This window comes from Artibeus jamaicensis, unplaced genomic scaffold (genome assembly GCF_021234435.1).
Source record: "Artibeus jamaicensis isolate MK-2021 breed Jamaican fruit bat unplaced genomic scaffold, CSHL_Jam_final scaffold_1964, whole genome shotgun sequence".
NCBI classification, from domain to species: Eukaryota; Metazoa; Chordata; class Mammalia; order Chiroptera; family Phyllostomidae; genus Artibeus; species Artibeus jamaicensis.
In genome coordinates this window covers 62,099,801-62,121,206 of record NW_026522030.1, presented here as the reverse complement: position 1 = coordinate 62,121,206, position 21,406 = coordinate 62,099,801, and positions in this window count along the sequence as shown.

Here is a 21,406-nt window from a genome sequence, read left to right as displayed (position 1 = left end):
ACACACCCCCTTTGGCTTTGTCCATGTGTTCTTTATACATGTTCCTAAATGGACCTTTCCTTATTTTCCCACATTATCCCTCTCCCCACTCACCTCTGGTTACTGTCTGTTTGTTCTTAATTTCAGTATCTCTGGTTATATTTTATTTGCTTGTTTGTTTTGTTGATTAGGTTCCACTTATAGGTGACATCATATGGTATTTGTCTTCTCACTGCCTGGCTTATTTCACTTAGCATAATGCTCTCAGTTTATTTTATGTGATTTTCAATGTTTTATTGGAATGCAGGCATGCCCATTCATTCACAAGTTGTCTATGCCTGCTTTTCCTACAATGACAAAGCTGATAAATTGTGAGAGAAAATATGTGGTCAACAAAGCCTAAAATATTTACTCCTTTACAAAACAAGTTTTTTGACCCCAGTAGAGAGAGGAAAGGAAAGAAAGTATGATGCCTTCAAATTATGAAGCCTTGGAAGTGGAATTCACACAATTCTTTTATTTGCAGGGGAAAAAAGTCTTCTAAATGCAACACAAAAAATGGTCTCCTGAAGAGATCCACTCCTTCCCCAGATTTTCAAAGGGCCTTGTCAGTAAGAGCAAAGTACCTTTGTTCGTGTAGGTAGTGAGAAATTAATAAAGGAAGAGAGGAAAGGAAACTGGACATGATTAAACATAATCAACTAGGGAGCATAAGTCAGTTTTCACTAGGAAGCTACAGCTTCAGACACCCCAGGGGATTTTAGCATTGCCCTGCCAAGAGCACCCCTCCCTTCCCTGTTTCAGGAGAAAGGACCAGCTTCCCATTCTCCCCAAGGTAGAACCAGTCCACTTGCTCAGCCTCAGGAGTGAAGAAATAAAAACAGAAGAAGAAATTCCTCTGCTGGGTGCAAGCCCAGTAGATGCCAAGATGACAGAGCAGGAGGTCTTTCTACTATGAAGCATGTACAGTAGCAGCCAAGGTTGCCACCATAAAGGCCTTTCTGTCTAGCCTGGGAAAGGGATCAGATTGGATATGAAAAACAACCCTAGAAGATCTACAAAATAGATTGGTTGGGGAAGGACCCAATGCAAGCCCCTGAAGTTTGGAAAGTGGATTGGTTAATTTGAAAGAGCACCTATTCCTTCCTAAACTTGAGATAATATAATCAGCTTAACAAAGGTTCTCTCTCATTTGGTAACACACCCTTGCCCTGTTCATTCACATGTGCCATTTCCATAGTAGCCATGTGGCCCTGGCAGCCTCCTGGGGCCCAAAGCAGACCATCTTGTTTCCAAGCCTGGGCCCAGGCACAGTGCCAGCAAAAGTGCAACCAGGAATAGACTAAGCTAGCTGGATGGGAACAGACATGGACTAGACTGGTAGCACAGAGTTTTCGAACACTGGCCTGTGTTCTGGGCCTGATGAAGACGAGGCTGGACTTTTTCCATAGAGAGACAGAGCTGAACCTGAGACAGTCCTTTGATTTTGCTTTGACAACAAATCTTACCACTATATCTTATTGCCCCATAGGTGGACCACCACAATGCTTTCCTCGTGACTCCATGAAAGAACCCATTTCTACAAGCAATACTTTCTCTACTCATGGAGCAAAAGGATTCTTCACTTAACAGGTGTTTTTCTTCCCCTCTCTCCACACCATGGAGTTGGTGCATTATTTGTCTTCTCAGCATCCAAATACAGATGCAAAACACAAAAATATAAAGCCTATCAATAGGCAGATTTCTTGAAAGAGGTGGGAGTACTGAGCACTTAGGAAACCTCAATTTAGAATACACAGCTGTCTTTATCAAAAAAGATGCTCCAGGCATCAAATTTGACAGTGTGTCTGACATTACTATTTTTATCGGTGCAAATGCAGCAAGAATATGCCACTGACATGGTACACAAGGAACTGTGCCATTACAGATTGTGCTGGAAAATATATTTGGTTTGTATAAACCAAAATACATTTGAAAAATATAAAAAATGCTTTGGAGATGTTCTCAGAATTGGATAAACCAAAGGCAAGATATTACTGTGACCATTGGAATTCCATTTCCCAGTTGCTTAGTTAGTTTAGAACAAATATCTCCAAACTAAGGGAAACAATAAGTCAAAATGGCTGTTTGGTTCTATGTAGAACAAAATGTTCAGATATATTTTCTACTTTTAACAATCATCATGTTATCCATTCAGCCTTTGTTCCTAAGTAGGATAGAGAAGTTAGAGAAGGAGAAATGGTGTAGAGAAGGGAAATGGCATATATAGTTCCATGGAGAAAGTGGAATTCTTGCCACACCTTGAAGAAAGTTTGTAGATGTATTATTGATCTGGAGTAGAGGTTCTAGCACCAGAAAAAAAACACAGATACTTCAGGGTTAGAAGGAGCTAGGTGTAGTTCAAGGGTAATGAGGCAACTTAACTGGTGCAAAGCCCGTCTGTCAAGAAGACTAGGAAAAAAAAGATAAAAAGTAGAATGTTGGGTAATATAAGGCCTGGAAATTCAGTGAAGGAACTCAGATATATCTGAAATCATTCTATATGTAAAAGCGAAAATGAAATCTGACAAAAAGCAATGTTTTAAATCAGCAGGATGTGATGGAATAGAAAACAGCATGTTAAAGATAGGGAAGGGGAGCTTAACATTTGAGTGTTTTTATCTTACATTTGTTATCTAAACTTAAAAAGTCACCAGCAACAGACTCCAACACACAACTGACTTAAGAAGCTCATCCTTTCCTCACTGCGGCACTTTGCTGAGTTTGACTCTGAATACCTTTGATTCCCCACGCAAGTCCGTATGCTCACCACGTCCTTACCTCCCCACTGTCTTCTCTTTTCCATTTATCCTGCCCTCCACGTAAGTAAACAAAATGATCTTTTTCTACCCCTTTCTATTTCCTCACCTTTACAATTTGCAATAAATTTTTAAAGAAAGTATTTGTCTGCCCTCTGTTTTGAGTTGTAATCTTCTTGGCTTTTGTAGTAACCCAGAGACCTTAAATCCTGGACTGGATTGATTATAATTAGGGTCAAATAAAGGTTCAGTTCTATAGACTTTTCAGGATCACATCCAGGAAGAAGTGCAGGGATATGGGACTTAACAATTGAAGGAAAATGAAAGGAAGAGATGAAGTAAAAGATGTCTAGAAAGGCTCACTGGATCTTTGAGGTTCCTTTGGCAGAATAACCAGGATATTTGGGAATAAGAATTTATTTGCGAGGGAGAGAAAGAGTAGTTTATTCTGGGCACTCTTTTCTAAAGTGACAGGAGGAGACTGTCTAAACAGAGATGCCCTCTGTAATAAAGCAAGGTCTGGAGTCACAGGGCAGAATGGGAAATGCCATTTTGCGGTTTATCCACTTGGTGACAACATTTGAAACTGCAATTAGGTGACAACTTTAAGATGATGGTCATTTTAACAGGTGGATGATTAAGGAGATAACACTGCGGGCCAGGCAGAAAAAAGGGAAAGCAATCAGAGTAGAGACAAGGAGTAGTCAAATATGCAAGTTGCTAAATAGAGATATTTTGCTTGATTATTTTTAAAATACGGATCTGAACATGTGGCTCAAGGACATTCATGGCTTTCCTACCTATATACTTTTCTTTTCAAACACCTGGCAGATTACCGTGATGAGGAGGATTTACAATGTTTTAAATCCTTAGCAAGGACAAAGTAGTAACAGCCCACATTACTATGTATCTACCCAAGTCCTGAATGAATCTTACAGCACTTACTGTGCATTGTAATACTATCAGATAGATGTTATAGTCAACATTATATAAATGAAAAAAATGAGATTAAGAAATGTAAAAATGAGACTAAATATTTTTCAATAATCAAATTCAATGTTAAAATTAAAGAAAAATAGATAAGTCATATAGATAGATAGATAGATAGATAGATGATAGATAGATAGATAGATAGATAGATAGATAGATAGATAGATAGATGGAAGAGACAGGGAAAGAGAGAGAGAGAGAGAGAGAGAGACTACCATTACTGAACTCAAGAGGTCCCTGTTTGGGTTGCTCAATTAAAATCCAGATGAGGTTGTCACAAAGTACTTTTGTTTACTCACAGCAAGTAAAGGAGAAGGGATTCATATCCACAACTCTACCTCCCTGAAGGGAGGCTTAGCCATTGCTTATATACACTATTTGGTCAATTACATTTTTATTTCTTTGCAGTTGGCTAATTTCATCTGGTTGAGTTCCTATCAGTTCATTCTTTTTAAAGCTGCATCTGCAAACTACTATGCTCCACTTGAATATTTAGCACAAAATAATATTTAGAACTGCCCAGACCTTGAAACCTTTGTCCTATCTAACACAAGCCAGGAATATTTTCAGGACTTAACTAACAAAATTTCTAGGAGTTATTTGCTTTAGTGGTGCTATTGACAACTGCTCCTGATATTTCTATTGCAAATAAACTCATATAAACACATCTGATGTTTTTTTCTCTGAAACAGACTAAGTCCAGCTTTCATTTTCAAAACAGCTTCATAAAGATATGACTGTGACCTTGTGTGGTTATTGTAGCTCTTTGGTTAATATCATCATCTTATTGCTAGTTTTGTTATTTTGCATTCAGTATTTTTATAGCCCCATGACATCTGTATGCAGTATACATCTGAGAGTTAATTTGCCATCTTTCTTATCTTCTATTTTTGCCTTTCTTTGAAAAAGAGCCTTATTTTATGGTCAAATCAATTAGAATTTTTTGAGTATAAGATGTTATCTCACTGACATGAACATAAAAATATTATGGAAATATTCACTAATTCTATTACTGCTCCTTAGAGAACAGAAATGAGATTTGACTTGTAATGAATATTTTTCGTAAGTATGTGCTAAAAATAGTTTCCATTACTTTAAGAGTGTGGATTGAATTTGACCTATTTTAGAAGTAAGTTTTTTATCTTATGCAGTTATTTCTGCAGTTTTTCACTTTACAACTAATTTTTTTTAGTGAAGGAAAAACAATTTTCCCTTTATTCTTGTGCGGGTAAGTGCATACATATGTATTTTTAATTTTTACTCAAGTAATTATCAAAAAATTAAAAGAAAGTGTAAACTTAAAATATATCATTATAAAACCTTCGAACTGAAATGGTTTGGGGGGAGTAGGTTGTCCAAATTGCTTATTTCACAAATGAAGTTGTTGAGAAATAGAATTAGAAATAGGATGTATTCATAAAACCAGTATTGAAGCTGTGGCACAATGACAAGTTGATTTAAATAAGTACCTTTATTTTCTTTTTAGATATTTTACCAACTTTATTTCCTACTGTGTGATTAAGATATACATAATTATTTTAATATTATTAATTTATATGACATTGCCAGTGGGAGCTGCCGATATTTGTGATGAACGAAAGCATTCTTTTCCAATATCATGAAATACATTTCTTCTATAGATAAACTCTATTTTAAAATATAGCTTTTAATATTCTAGGACTTCATATTGCTTCTGATACCATCAAATTAAAAATTTGGACAAAACTTCCAGGTGAATTTAGTTTTAATGAACTAGAACATAACAATTAAAATGTAAATAAAATAATAAAAGCAATACTAAATAAAATTATAATAATGATAGTAATAATCACCACATTAAGGCCCAGGAGGATATCATTCTAGAGACATATCCTGTTTTAGGAATCATTTTGGCTATAGTGGCAGGAGAATGAAGTCAGCTGAAAATCTGGCCTCTTGAGGTTAAGGGACCTGAGACAATGGAGGTTTTGAGGGTAGTAGCATGGTAAATTACCTCTTCATATTGGTTGGACTCCAGTAGCAAGAATAAAACAGGCATAAAGTAGGGCTAAACAAACTTCAGACCAGCTTGGAAGTTTCTCATTGTCAGAAAAGTTTGAATCCTGGAGTTGGATTAATACAGTCTGGGAATGATTGTACATTAGGTTCTTTCTAAACCAATAGAACGTCACTTCTGAAGGATTATAATAGCATCTTTGTTCTCAAATTATTTCTATAAATAATTTTCAAACACAATATCCAGCATATAATAAAGATAACTAGAACATGAGTAGGCAATACCTCATGAGGGAGAACCAGCAGAAATAACACAAAATGAAGAGATCTACCACAAATCCAGACACTGTAATTATTGAACACAGACTGTAAGGTAACTATATTTACCATATCGAAGCAGATAAATGACAAGCTTGAACTTATGGCAGAGACTAAAATATTAAATGTGACTGAGCAAGTTTGAAATAAAACGAAATGGAACTTCAAAATGTGAAAAATACAATAAATAAAATACAGAATTCAGTGACTTGGGTTTGGCAGAAGAAGAGAGAATTAATTAACGAGAAAATATGACAGAAAAAAATCTAGAATGAAGCATGGAGAGCTGAGAAAGACAGAAGGTGTAGGCGCCTAGAGCACAAAGGGGAGATCTAAAAGAGTTAGTTGGAGTCCTAAATGGAGAGGAAAGAAAGAACAGGAGAGAAATAATATTAGAAAGGATTGTAAATCAGAATTTCCCAGGCCCTGGTTGGGGTAGCTCAGGGGATTGAGTGCGGGCCTGCAAACCAAAAGATCACAGTTCAATTCCCAGTCAGGGCACATGCCTGGGTTGCAGGCCAGTTCCTGGCAGGAGACACAAGAGAGGCAACCATACATTGATATTTCTCTCCCTCTCTCTCTCCCTTCCCGTCTAAAGATAAATAAATAAAATATTTTAAAAAAAGAATTTCCCAGAACTGATAAAAAATATCTTTCCAGTAAATCCTTAGGGTAATGATGATGATGATGAATAAATCGCATTTGAGGCATCACATTAAAAAATACAGAATGTCAAATGTGCTGCAAACAGCCAATGAAAGAGGTGCTTTTAAACAAACAAGACTTAGATCAGCAGCTGACTTTTTAAAAGAAACAGTAAACATCGATCAGTGAGCGTGGAGCTTCACTGTGTTGAAAGAAAATCAATCCCAAGCATAAATTTTGTATTCAGTTAAAATACACTTTAGGAAGAAAGTTGAAATATATTCTTACATAAATCCATATTCAAAGACTTTGTCACTAACACATTTATACTAAAGAGTATTTTTCAGGCAGACAAAAAATTTCTTAAATGGAATACTCAAGATCCGGGAAGAAATAAAGAATAATGTTTTACCTTCTTAATTGGTACCTTATTCACATATTCTAATTAAGAAACTTTAAATGTTAGCTGCATTAGTTTGAAACATAGATTATGTCTTGCTTATTGATGGCACAGAATATGCTGTATTTATATAAAACAATTAGAAAAGTTCAATAAAAAGTATAAAGTATTTTCTTTAGCATCCTAATTTAATCTAAAAATTTAGAATAACTCACTCCTAATTTTTATAAACAATATAAATAACATACCAAACTCTTATGGGTAGTTATATAACAGGGAGGTTTCAGTAATCAATTTTTACTTTGTCAGAACATAACATTCTTGAGCAAATAACAAAAATTAATAATTTTATGAAATTGAAGCTCCTTAGTTTATATTTTTAAAGGGCATCATAAACTACATCTGTACATTTAAAGTGATAAAAAACATATCACTTTAATAGGAATATATATTTTTATTTTTGAGTATCCTAGGCAATAAAAGTTTCTAAGCTAGGCTGAATTTATATGTACCAAAACAACTAAAAAAAGTACTTTTTATGTGAATTAAAATATCAAAAATATTAAACCCATTTGTTGTCTATTGAATAGATACAACAAAGTATTAGGATGCAGTGTGTTTTTCTTTTTTTATTCCCATGTCATTTTCCCCCTCTGTGTATATAGCCTTCAAACAACTGCTTTTGAATGACTTGATTGAAAAAAAATATGAACACCCAAATTGAAAATTATTATTTAACCCCATTGGGTTAAATAATATCTAGAAGCTGTTATTGGTTAGTTTATTGTCAGAAACATGCATGTAAAAGTAGGTTAATAATAAATGATATAATAATAAATAATAATAAAATAATAAACTGTTTCATGTACTCACAATTGCAGACTTACTTCTGCTAATGTATATAAAATAGTCCAGAAAAAGCCCAGCCATTGTCAATATGATGAGAACAAAGTGCAGAACATTAATGTAACCTGGCAGCCAAAGAGAGTGGACTGGAATGCACATGGATGGACAATGACAACTTTACTGCGTTAGTCAGTGGGGGCAGTAGATACCACCGAGTGAGCATGTGTACTGTGTGGCCATCACATTCAAAATGACTGAGTGAGTAGAGCAACAAATCCACATCACATTTTGCATTAAGCTGAAACATTTCTCCACTGAAACTATTCGGATGCTTCAGAAGTCCACAGCTATGGGCAAATGGTGATTGACAGCTTCATCACAACAATGTGAGTACTCATGAATCATATCTTGTGCAGAGTTATTTTGTGAAACATCAGTTCACCCAGGTGACTCAGTCCCCCTACAACCCACATTTGGCACCCTGCAGCTTCTGGCTTTTCCAAAACTAAAATCACATTTGAAAAGGAAGAGATTTCATACTATTGATGAGATTAGGGAAATATGGTAGGGCGGCTAACGGGGATTAGAACTGTGCGAGGTCCCAAGGTGCCTACTGTGAAGGGGACTGAGGTATCATTGTCCTATGTAAAATGTTTCTTGTATCTTTTCCAGTAAATGTTTCTCTGTTTGATAGTACATGGCTGGATACCTTCTGGACATAACTTTGTGTGTGTACGAGTATGTGTTTTATGTAAGTGCAATGTTTGAAACATACTAAACATTATTCAGTGTTTATCTAAAATTCAGTCTTACCTGGGAAAACTAGTTTATCTGGTAACCCTCTTCTTCAGTCTATGAATTCTATGTAACTGATTTGATGAAAACTACACTTAATGATTAGCAGCCTCTGGACAATTGTACCAAGTTTGACTGGAGTAAAATTGAATTTACCTGAAACATTTTGTATTTCTGAAAGTACATTAGAATATTTCAGATGGATATACGAACTCTGATTTCATTTGTGTAAGTAGGTAAATTCTTGGTATTGAACTTGTCTCCATCGATATGATAGCACATCTGCCTGATTTAATTTGTAGTCCCCCTCCCCCTCCTAAAGAAAGCAGATGTGTAAAGAAAATTAATATGAAGGTTATCCAGGTCATTCTATTTTAATAAACTGTCCAGGTCAAATTTTGGCAAAAACATTACCCTAAACTGACTTTTGTCTCTCTTATCTAATTCATTAATTTGACTCGACTTCTGAAGACACTGAAGAATTGGTTTAGGAAGACTTTTCCCATGAGTGTGCAGTGGCAGCATTATTTTATTTGACACATCAGTCTCTTACTGACACTGATGCTATAGCTTTTTTGTTATTGCTATTATTTTTTTATCCTCATAAAATATCATAATAGAGTCTTATAAATAGACATCAAAAAGGATAAAAAAGTATAGGTACTATCAATATGATAGAATGACACAAGCTAATTAATGGCCATTACCACTTACTAGTACTAGTACATTTATTAATAGTACATAAATTAATACTATTAATACCTGAAAAAATATCTGTGATAATTGGATTTTTTGATTTAATTAAATTTGACACTGAACTAGGAACCAAAGTTTCTAGGAACTAGAAGGTTTAAGTTGTAGGTTTCCACAGTACATAACTGGGAACAGTGTCAAAATAGATAACCATTAGCACTTAGGCAAATTTTCTTAGAGATCTATCAGAGAAGCTGAAGAAGATAAAGAGTGATAATGATGATGAAGGTACTTATTTTGTTGTTGGATAAAATACCAACATCTTGATATTAACAGCACTTGGGGCTTAGACAGTCCTGTCAAAGCACTTGAAATATGTTTTCCTCATCTTCGTAAAAGCAGTACAGAGTTAGGAATTATTACCTATCATTTTACAAATGAGGAAGTGAGAGTCTGCTAGGCTTAGGATCTCAGCCAAATTCATAACTGTGATTATCTCCCCAGTCACCTTCTGACTAAAAAACCTAAGGAATTATTTATGTTAATGTAAATAAATTGGATAAAGTCACTATTTGTACTGGTGCTCCTGGCTTCTATTTATGTCTTTGTTGTACATTTTTCAAGGTTAGATTTATAATCCTCTCCATGATTAGGCAGCATTTAGGAAAATATGCAGTCAAGTAAATAAAGTAACACAAGCAATGACTAATAAATGTTCCCAGACAAAGGCCCTGAATGAAGATCATCCCTAATTTGCATATGAATCGGTTGCATGCAAATGAGTGTTTCTAAGAAACTTGAAGATTGTCCTTTAAAGTAAGTTAACTATCCCTGCATGTTTCTCTTAACATTGCCTAGTTCCCAGAGTCCCCTTTGATGATGCAAAGGTAACATCCACAGAACACTGGGTCAACATCTCAGGGCTCTAAAGCTGCTGGGGGATCTTGAGCTTTCTTGCAAATCCTCCCCTCCTTGTTCTGGTGAGATCACAGGAGACTTCTGTGATCTCACCAGAATAACGAAATAATTGCCCTACAGTAAGTGCTTCTAAATGTTTTTAAAACCATGGTGACTTTTGTTTAAGTACAATTTTAGGGGAAAAAATCAAAGACAGAACTGCTTTGAAGGAAGTGTGGATTGGGCAAATTTGACATTAAGGTTCTCTGGAAGACCCTTTACACACACACTTAATGTAGAGGGAGGCCCTCTACACTAAGTCCAAGAAAATTTGTTCAAAACAAAATTAAATAGGCAAGGAAGACTTTATTCATGACTATCAGCAGAGGTCCAGGCTCTTGCAATAGAGAGAGATCAAATTTAACTTCCCAGGAAAAACACAGGAGAGTTTTTAAGCACTGGGCAAGCTGGTGGGAAACTAGGGGAAATTAGCCATTATCAGGGGGTTATCAATGTGATTAGGCTATATATGTTTATTAATTGGTGCTTAGTACAGTTTATTAATATCAGGCTTCTACCCTTCCATGGAGACTGTGAGAGAGACATTTTGTCTCTCTGATTATATTTCAAAAGAATGGCTTCCAGTTCTTTAGGTAACACATCTTCAAGTCATAGAAGATTTGTATCTCTAAGGAACAGGAAATTTACAATCACTAGTTTTCTAAAAGGAAAACTCTAAGAAAGGGGAGGTCAGAAAAAAAGCTGTCTAAAATTTAGTAAAGTTGAGAGGAACCATAAGGCTCTCTTGATCAATGCTCGCACACAGACACACACACACACACACACACACACACACACACTATTGTTGACAAACCCCCAGCCTTGATGTTTTCTAAGACTTCTTCCACTGCCAACAGCTTACAGGCCTGTGAGTTCTCAATCACATTATCATAAATTCCAAGTTAATGAGCTAAAACTAATAAGTTTATGTGCCATCTGAATGTAGACTCCTTATCATTCCATGCACAGTTGTAGTGATTGATTTTTTTATGCACTGTATAAAACTTGCAAACACCTTTATTGAAATAAGTTTGTAATTGATTGATTCTTTAATTAAATTGTATAGATGGTAAAATAAAAAATATTATTAACTTTTGTTGCTGATATGACCGCCTCATATTTGTATCATACCTACCCTGAATGTCTTCATATTGCTTCAGTATTTCAGAAAAATTTAAATTCTAAGCAGTATGAAATTCCACACCTATGGTTCCCATGTCAATTATAATTTAATTTCTTGGCACATCTGGTTGTAGTACTTTCTATTGCTGTATAGACTCTTATATTTATGTCTTAATATATATTTGCCTTACAGCCCAGTTATGATTCCTATGAGGACCATAACTTTACACTTCAGGATGCTGTTTTAAAATTTTCAGCCATAAAATTGCATTAATATAATTTCCATTGCTGTTTCCTCCCTTTGTGTTAAAGAATATAGAATGGTTATGTGTTAGTGTTTTCCTCATGAATACCAAAATGTATTCCAGAAAATGATTCATGGTTATATCTGAATTCTCACCTTCATAAGTAAATACTGGTGATTAATCCTGAGTGGCATGAGGGTGAACATACAAGAATAATTTTACATAGGTCGCACATAGGGCAGCACTTACCTTCACTAGAAAATCTGTTGTCAAAGCTAATATTTAGAAATGTAGAAAAAATCTCTCTCTTTGAGGTGCTGCTGTGTAGGTAAGAAATTGTAAATGATCAAAACCAGTGCAATCAAATGGTAACAAAAGCATTATTTTTTGTGGAGGTATGGTTAGGTGTGTCCAGAATCCTTCTGAGATCTGTGAAAATACAGTTTATAATTTAATGGCTCTGAGTGGGACCTGAGACTCTGAATTTGTATCAAGTTTGGACAAACACCCTCAAATTTACCACAGCTCCTAAACCCCCATGCATCCCAGTGTATTACGGCTGGCTAGGTACACTGATTAATTTGGCTACTTGGTCCTGGTCGTTGGAGTTTGTCAGCACTGCTAAGATTTTCGGTTAATCTATATTCTATCTCCATGTTGGTTGCCAGCCAAGTCTGCCTCTACTTTCTCTGACCAGTATGGTTTTCTCTCTTTCTCTTTTTCTCTATTCTCTCATTCTGTCTCTGTTACAGAAAACATCTTTTTTTTATAGCTCTATCTTTTCTCTCATTTGTAAGTAGTCGTGCCAGACATTCTTGACTCTGAAGATGTATCTAACTTCCACCTTCCTACCCCATCTGCAGGGGTCAATGTCTGTCCTCCAACATATCTGTGGTACACTAGCCAAGGTGGCTTTAACATTCCCTTCAGCTTGACTAAACCTTAGAAAGGCTTCTTTCTGAGTGTAGCCTCTGACATCCCTCTTCATAGACATTTTTCTTTAGAAAACTTGCAGTTGTAAATCCTTCCTCTCCCCCTTAAGATGTAAATATTCTAAAGCTCAGGGATGTCTTTCTCAAGGTACTGGGAGCTACCCTTTTCAAATATAATCATCAAAATATACTTAAAAAAAGAAATACAGGGTCCCTGGCTCCTAGTTTCCATGGGAAGGTAGGAGTCTAACGTCAGTGGATAAGCACCAACTAGCAAATGCAGATGACCTGTCAAATTACAATAACCCATTATAGCACTATTGAGTGATCCAATCTTGCTTATCCCACTTCTGATTTTTTCTTGTCCCTCTCTTACTAATGTGGTGGTGAAAAGAAGAGTGTCCAGGGACTATGTTGGCTGAGGAAGCAAAGAGGCAAAAGGGGAGGTAAGAACTAAAGGTATAATTTTAATATATTGAGCATTAAATTTTACCTTAATATTTGTTTCACTATAAACAAAATGTGTGAACACTAAAAATATTTCTTTTAATGGAACCAAAAATTTTAAGGGTGACATAATTGATATTCTGATTTATTTTATATTTAATATCAGAAACTATGATAGAAAATTTTACCTATGCTATTTCATAGAACTCTTGAAACTTCCCTGTACTGCTCTCCTTTATAGATGAAAAGGGAATACTTTAAAGAACGGTAACCTAACACCTGCAATATTCCAATTCAAGACTCTTTGTCTAACCCTGTAAGATGGAGTAGAAATTTCAATTTACTCATGAATACTGATGTATATCATTAATTATAATGGTGATAACATTAGCTACAATTTTAAAATGTCTACTGTGTTATGCCCCGGCCCGCGAGGCAGTCAACGGGGTCCGCTGATATACCTGTAACGGATGAAGGGGGATGGGACAGGAGGTGCGAAGAATGGCAGCAAGACAAAGGATTCTGATCAAGCTGCAAATTTTATTTCAAAATGGAGGGAGTTATATAGAGGAGGGCAGTGGAGGAAGTGCAGTGGATAGGTGGCTTCAAAGCGTGCTCTAGCCTGCGATTGGGCGGGGGGCGCATGGTGGGCGCATGACCAAGGCACTGATTGGTGTGCTACCTGCATGTCCAGGAGGGGAGGTTTTTATGGCTCCTGACTGCAACATCCTGCCATTCAAGGCGTATCTCTCAGGTCTGATTGTATCAGCCTGTTTCAGGCTTATCCCAGCCCCCAACAGTGTTATATGCTAAACCTACAGGATCCAATTCAGTAATAAGTTGCATGTGAATTTTTGAGTATTTGAAATGTGGCTAGTCAACATTTAAGTGTTTTATAAGTGTAAAATACACACTATAGTTTGAATATTAAAATATGTTATTAATACTTTTAAAGTGATTACATATTTATAATGTTTTAAGTGTAAAAGATTAAACAATATATAAAGATCATTTGTTACTTTTCACTTTTCATACGTACTAGAAAATTAAAAAGTATACATATGGCACATGTATTAAAATTGGCGAGTGCAATTTAATCTTTCAGACTCTAACACTCTGTTAGATGTGGCACTGACATGACATTAGATGTCACATCTACTGATATGAGATTGTAATGCTAGGTCATTAATATATAATTTTAAAAAGTTATTTTATGTCAGAAAGGTATACTTTATTATTATTTTTAAAGATGTCATATGTATTGAATACTTTTAATCTATATTAGTCAATTAAACATTCACAATGATTGATTAAAACAATTTTGCTTTGATCTCTCTCCCACACATAGGCCCACATTCTAACTCACACAAACATATACACCTAAAGGAGAACAGAGTTCGACAGGTGATGCAGACCTTGGCTCCTGGGGTCCGTGACATTGTGGATGGGGAAGAGACATTCACAGGGACTACTGAGCCCAGTGCAGGAAAAGGGCGGGCACAGTTTCTTCTCTCAAGTGGAGCAAAAAGCCGATGCCCTTACTGTGACCTCCTTTTATTTGGTTTCTTGGCATTTCCCTGATGCACAGGTTCGCTTTAGGTGGTTACTTTTTATAGAAAACAAAGGAGCCAATGCTGCTAATCACATCACAGAAGAAGGATATTTGCAAATGAAAAGAGAAAAGTGGTTGATCCAGTTACACTCATCCTTGGGAGGTTTAGCATGGATTTTAGGAAGTTATTTTGCAGTAAATGTTTGCCACAAATCAGGGTGAGGGACTTTTAGCAAAAGTAAGTCTCAAAGCGGCCTAGGTAACAATGATACAGGGTGCAGCCAGGGGGGCCCCAAAAAAAGATTTGGAATGGTGTCCAGAATTCAAAGTGTATAGGAATATTGGAGAGACATATAGGATGTCCTCACCCCCCCCCCCCAGGGGGAAGGGATGAATAGAGCCAGGGCCATTGAGAGCTATTTTGCATAGCAACAGTTTTGCAGCTAACCTCTAGAATGATTATTTAACATATCTATAACCTTTAACTGGTGTTATAGATATGTTAAATAGCTGTGGCCAAGTTTTGAGCCAGGGAGAAGGGAGTGGACTTGGACTCAGGATGTAACTAGGGGCTGTGCCCCTGAGTGAGAAGGCCTGTGTGAGACCTTGGAAAAGACTGGCTCCAGGACATGAGGGGCTAACTGCCCAGGTGAAAGGGAAAACCATGCAGCTTTGCCAGAATGGAGATCCCTGCAGCCAGGTGAAGAAGACAGCCACATGCTTTTGGTGGAGTGCGGACCCCTGCAGCTTTGGTAGAAGAGGCCCACGCGGCTTTGGGATGCTCTCTTTGTCTGCATGGCCTGGAAAGCAGGAGAGACTTTGACTGGAACTGGGTACAAAGGACTCTTGCCAGTCGACCATGAGAGGGTACCACAGTACTTTGGATTAACTAGAGAGAGATCCTGCCTGCATGGTGACACAGCTGACGGTGCCAGCGGCCTGAAACACAGACATGTGCTCTTTTCCTGATTTACGAGTGGGAGAAGGGAGCGCTGTGTGGGTATAGGTGTATACCCTAAAGGACTTTGCTATTTTAGTGGTGGCGTTAGGCCTGAATAGCATTAAATAAACATTTTGTTTCCTTTTCACAAATCTCTGGCATTGAGAGATGTCTTTCCAAATTGGCAGCGGACAGAAGAGCCCAGTAGATATTAGTATTCTGTCCTTGGGAGGGGCCCCTGTTGTGTAGCAGTTTTTGGCATCCCTAGGTGGGCCAAGTATTGTATTGCCCGCTCCCTCAGACCTCTTGTTCGGCAACAACAATGCAGGTCTGATTCCCCACGGGAAAACCTATCCATGGGCATGGGTTCCGTGCATTTCCTAGTGGGAGCAGGGCCCATGCCACGCAGAACAGTCTCCTACAGGCAGGGATAAATAAATAGCCATAACTCAAATAAAAATATTAAAACAAACACCGCTGAATAGAAATAAAAAATGAGGTAGGACTTTTTCCTAAAAGAAAAGTAGTAAAAAAAAGGGGGTGAATTGTAAGTGTAAAATGTTGAAGAGCATAATAAGTAATGCTCTGATTAGGTGGACCATAAAGAACACAGAGACTGTCCCTGTAGAGACCCAAATCTATACAGCACAATGCCAACCAGGTGAAAATGAAGGGAAAACTATGCCGACATGCTGTTTCTCATCTTCTAGCCAAGTAAAACTGAAGAAATAAAGTTGAATGAAGAAAGGCAGCAAAGAGAAAATTCATCCCTGTGTCCTGAGCCATAGCCACAGCGCCACCTCAAAGCTTGAAAAGAGAGGGAGATTACCATTTAGAGTAACACACCCCACAACACATGGAACATATGTGGTGTTCAAAATACAGATTATAGAAAGAAATGAAAGAGTAAATTTAAATTAGATGTATATGAAAGTCATGTTAGAACAATGAGAAAGACCCACATGACCGAAAACACAGGGATATAGTAAGCAGCTAGAGGAGATCTCATGAAAGAAAGTGGGAAAGACTGAATGTACCCTCAAAATCGCTTAAGAAAGAAGATATGAAATAAAGGCGTAAAGTAGATATAGGTACTAACTGGTATTTCTAAAGAAGAGAAGGGAATAAGTAAAAAGATTGGTTAAAAATAGTGTTGATATTTGCAATAACATAATAAAGATTGACATATTGAAATAAAAATTTGAGTCCAAAAATTAAGTGGGTTTCTTATGTATAATGAATAGCCTGATGAAATTATTGAGCCTGAAATACAAAACAGAATATATGAAAACTACACTTGAAAATTATGTACATTAATGTGTGTAACAGATAAAGATTTGCAAACATGCGAAGGTAAAAAATAAAATGCCCAAGATCTCATTTTAGAGTGAAGACAATGGGAACAAGATGATGAAATCCAGCCAAAGCAAGGAAAAATTGAAGGATTGGAGGATTAAATAATTCTATTTATACTGGAAATAGTCATGGATTCATTTAAACATGGAACAAAGAGAAAAGCTAAATTTATAGTTACAGAATGGACTATAATTATAATAAATCTTGACGGTGTAGAAATAATAATATAGAGGAAGACAGGGTTTAGAAGGAATTCCCTAATCTTTTAGAACAGAGAATCAATAGTGGTGGTCTAAAGTTTCACCTGTGATTAATATAATGATCTTTATATTTTAGCATTAATATAATATTTCTTAATGTTAAATTATACTTTACATGAAAATATCTGATGTAATGAATCTATATTTCCCCTATTATCAGCTCTTTCCTCAATTACATGTAAATTTACTTTTATTCTGTTCAAATAAGTTAATTTCATTATAAAATTCTATTTTATGATTACATTTATCACATTAATTTCATCTATCACATCTATTTCATTAATGTACCAAGGTGAATGACATTGAGAGTGGTCTGTTCTGATGGGAACAGTATTATATCACTGATATTGTTTAGAATTAATTGCTGGCACAAAGGATAATAAAAAGAAGACTAGTTTTTAGTTGATTTGATTAATGTACCCAAACCCACTCTGATCTTCTTGCCTGCATCCAAGAGTTTGAGTTCTTTCCCAGCCACCCCCACCCACAGATGACCTATGGTACCGTCGTCTTTCCATCTCCATTAACGCTCAGAAACACATTATCAGACATGAAGAATATTTTTGTTTTTGTTCTGGGTGGTGCAATTTATAGATTTAGTTTTAATTTCCTTGTTTTACTTTCATGTATGGCTTAGTCTTTAATATGATCTACATCATATTTCAAATAAAATAAAAGCATAATTCTTTAACAAAGGAAATTAAATACCATGTTTTAAGTGTCACAAATGAGAATTCATGGCATCATTTATTAAATGCATGGTCAATTAAAATAAGCAGCTTTACTTTGGTCTATCTCCGTACACTACTATGTGACCTCAGTGTATTAAACAAGTAGACACATGCTGGAAACAGAACAAATTTATTTTGATCATGCGTAGCTCCACTAAATATTAGATATGGTATGTCATAAAAGTTCAATTTGATTCTATCTGACCTCTAAAGTAGAACATATATATTTTACATCATGTAAAAGAATTCCCACTAAAGTCTGAGCAGAAAATATTAGAAAATAAGTTCCTATTTATGTTGTTTCTGAATTTCTACTTTGGGATATGTTTTTAAATGTGATCTTAATATTAATACAGGAATATATGTGTGCGTATGTGTATACACATATAATAATGAATTAGGTGTGTGTGTGTTCATGCAAGTATGTATGCATCTATGTATCTGAACATAAACTTTGAGTGCTAGTACTTTTTAAAGTATATCAACAGAACATCTTGAAAGCTAGCATTTATGTTATAAAGTATATCATCATTATATTAAGAAAAATATAATCTCTGCCTTCAGTAAATCTTTGTTTTAAGTTCAATTAGTGGCCAGATTTCCTCTTTACCTTTAGGTCCTAAATTTGTGATATTTTAAAGCCATGACTCCTATTATCTCAGTAAATCATTTATTAGTAAAATAAACCAGGCAGTGGAAGACAAATACCATATGATCTCATGTATAAGTGGAACCTAATCAATAAAACAAACAGGCGCAAAAAATAGAGTCGGAGACATGGAGACAAAGAACAAACTGAGAGTGACCATAGGGGAGAGGATGGAGGGTAACAGAGGGAGGGAAAAAAGGGAAGAAGGGTCAAGAAATAGGTATAAGGGACCCATGGACAAGGACAGTGGGGTGGGGTGAGGAGAATGTAATGTGGGGGGGGCTGGACAGGACAGGGCAGAGCAATGAGGGAAAAATGGGGGACAACTGTAAGTGAACAATAGAAAATTCTAAAAAATTATACTTAGAAAAAGAAAGATTAATTCATGTTGAAGTTGGAAATTAGTATATCTGAAATTGTTACTCTTAAGCCTAAGCATTTTGCTTTACTGGACAAATCCTGTGATTTACCAACTACCTGAAAATGTCATTCCTACATTCTAATATATAAATGCAGATATATTTGTCATTTATCCTTATTCTCTCCAAAATATAAAGAAAGTAGGATTTCCCAAATCCTGGGTCTAGAAGATCATATGAAGTTTCATTTCTCCTGTCTCAAATATAATCTTCATTTTTTCAGTTTGGGTCTCACCTGGGTCTCTTCTTGAATTTTATTACCACTCTCCTCTCTAGTGTCCTGGTTTGGATACACAAGTTCTTGTTTCTATTCCGGTCAGGTTTTGCCACCTTTTCCCCTTTTAAGTCATACTAGATTAAGTCCTACCAGATTGTATGCTGTTGAATATGAGATACTTTATTTCCTCTCAAATGTAAATTTCAGTGATTTGAAAGCATAGCATTTCTGGGATTAAATAATAATTATTCTAATTATAATTATTAGAATAAATGTAATAATACTTTTTATCCTAAATAATAATTCTTTCATAGAGATGGCAAAATATTCTTTTATAGATCTTTTGGTGTAATTCTATAGAATATTTGAACTTGAATAGAAACTTATCAAATAGAACTAGTTTTTTAAAAGAAGTAAAAGCCTACTAAGAACCTCTTTCCTTTGAAGAAAGTTCAAAGTCCTGATAAAGGTGATACGTGATAATTCTAATTGCTGGATGTGATTCTACTATTTCACATGCTGGCTTTTAAAGGCCTTTGAAGTTTTCTCTAATCTGAGAAACAAAAATATCTACAAAATTTTTATTAATTGTCTTAGGAAAAAGATATTTACATTTATTTTTATAAGAAAAATCTCATCTCAGAGAAGGTAAGATGGCTTTAAGAAAGTTCTAAAGTTTCGTAATCTATGAAAAGTCTATAAAATCTGTAGAATCACTACAGCATTTTATAAAAGGAAATGAGTTATAAAAATGCCAACAAAGTATTTCATCAAAGTAACTATTATCAACTACCTTTCTGTATATGGAGACACTAAAAGTTTCATTCAGTTGAAATGAATGATATTAAAGGGCTATAACTACAAACATTTGACAGACTTCTGTTTTTTGACACAACTGAATGGTCAAATAAACCAGACCTTAGACTAAGTATGAAGTAGGTATAATACATGATATAGTATTATAATATTTACTGGCCTGTGACTTGAAGTTAAATATGAACTGGTACATATCATTGATTCAACAACTGTCAATTTAACAATATAGTAGTTTAGAGCTTAGGCTGGAGTTAGACAAACCTGAGTTTAAAAATGATACTGGTACTACCTTGTAACCTTAAGTTACTCATTTTTCCTAAGGATCTTCCTAAGAGGGTTGTTATTGGGATTACTTTATCCAGTAGCCTGAATTATTATTATTTTTTGCAATCATACAATGACCTCCCTGATCTTGTGCCCAATGCCTTGTGCCTTTACTTTGATCCCCACTGATGGTGGGTGTGGACAATGGAAGGTAGGTGTAATGACAGTGTGTCCATTCTGGGCAAAGACATTAAAGGACATCATGCTTTACTGATTACTCTCTGCATTCCTGATATTTAGCTGAAGAAAAAACATGGTCCAGGTAGCATTTGGTCCAAGCAGAATGAAAGTCATTGAGAATAGACCTAAGCCAAATATTCTGCCTTGAGCCTAGAACATAAACTACAGCTCACCCATTCTTACTGGCTATCAACTCAAATGCTTGTCAGACTCAAATGCTTGTTGTTGTTAAGTCTATGAGTTTTGGTTGTATTTATTATACAACATTATCACACAGGTCTATCCAGAAGGTATCAAGCCACGTAATATGAAAAATAGAAACATTTACTGAAGAAGATACAAGAAACATTGTACATGGGACATTGATACATCAGTTCCCTTCAAAGTAGGCAACTTGGGACCCCACACAGTTCTCCAAAACTCCATCAGTCATCATTTATAATTCATATACATCATCAAACATTGTCTCTGGCACATACTAAGGAGCCCAGTAAATCCCAACTATTTTAATTAATATTCTCTTTGGCTCGGTTTATAATAAATTCAGTTTAAAATCTGGAAATGACCAACTTTATCAGCTTACTGATGAATATAAATTTCAGAATTTATATTTATGTTCATAAATATAAACCTCATTTATATCCCATGTAGTTGATAAATTAAATATAAATATAATTGTTGCTTGGAGACAGGCTTGAGTCTATTTTCTGTGTGACATGTGCTTTTGTACATTCGACTAATTTTAGACAACTTATTATGTTACTTTGGCTTTTAGACTTTATCCTTTTGCATAAAAAGAG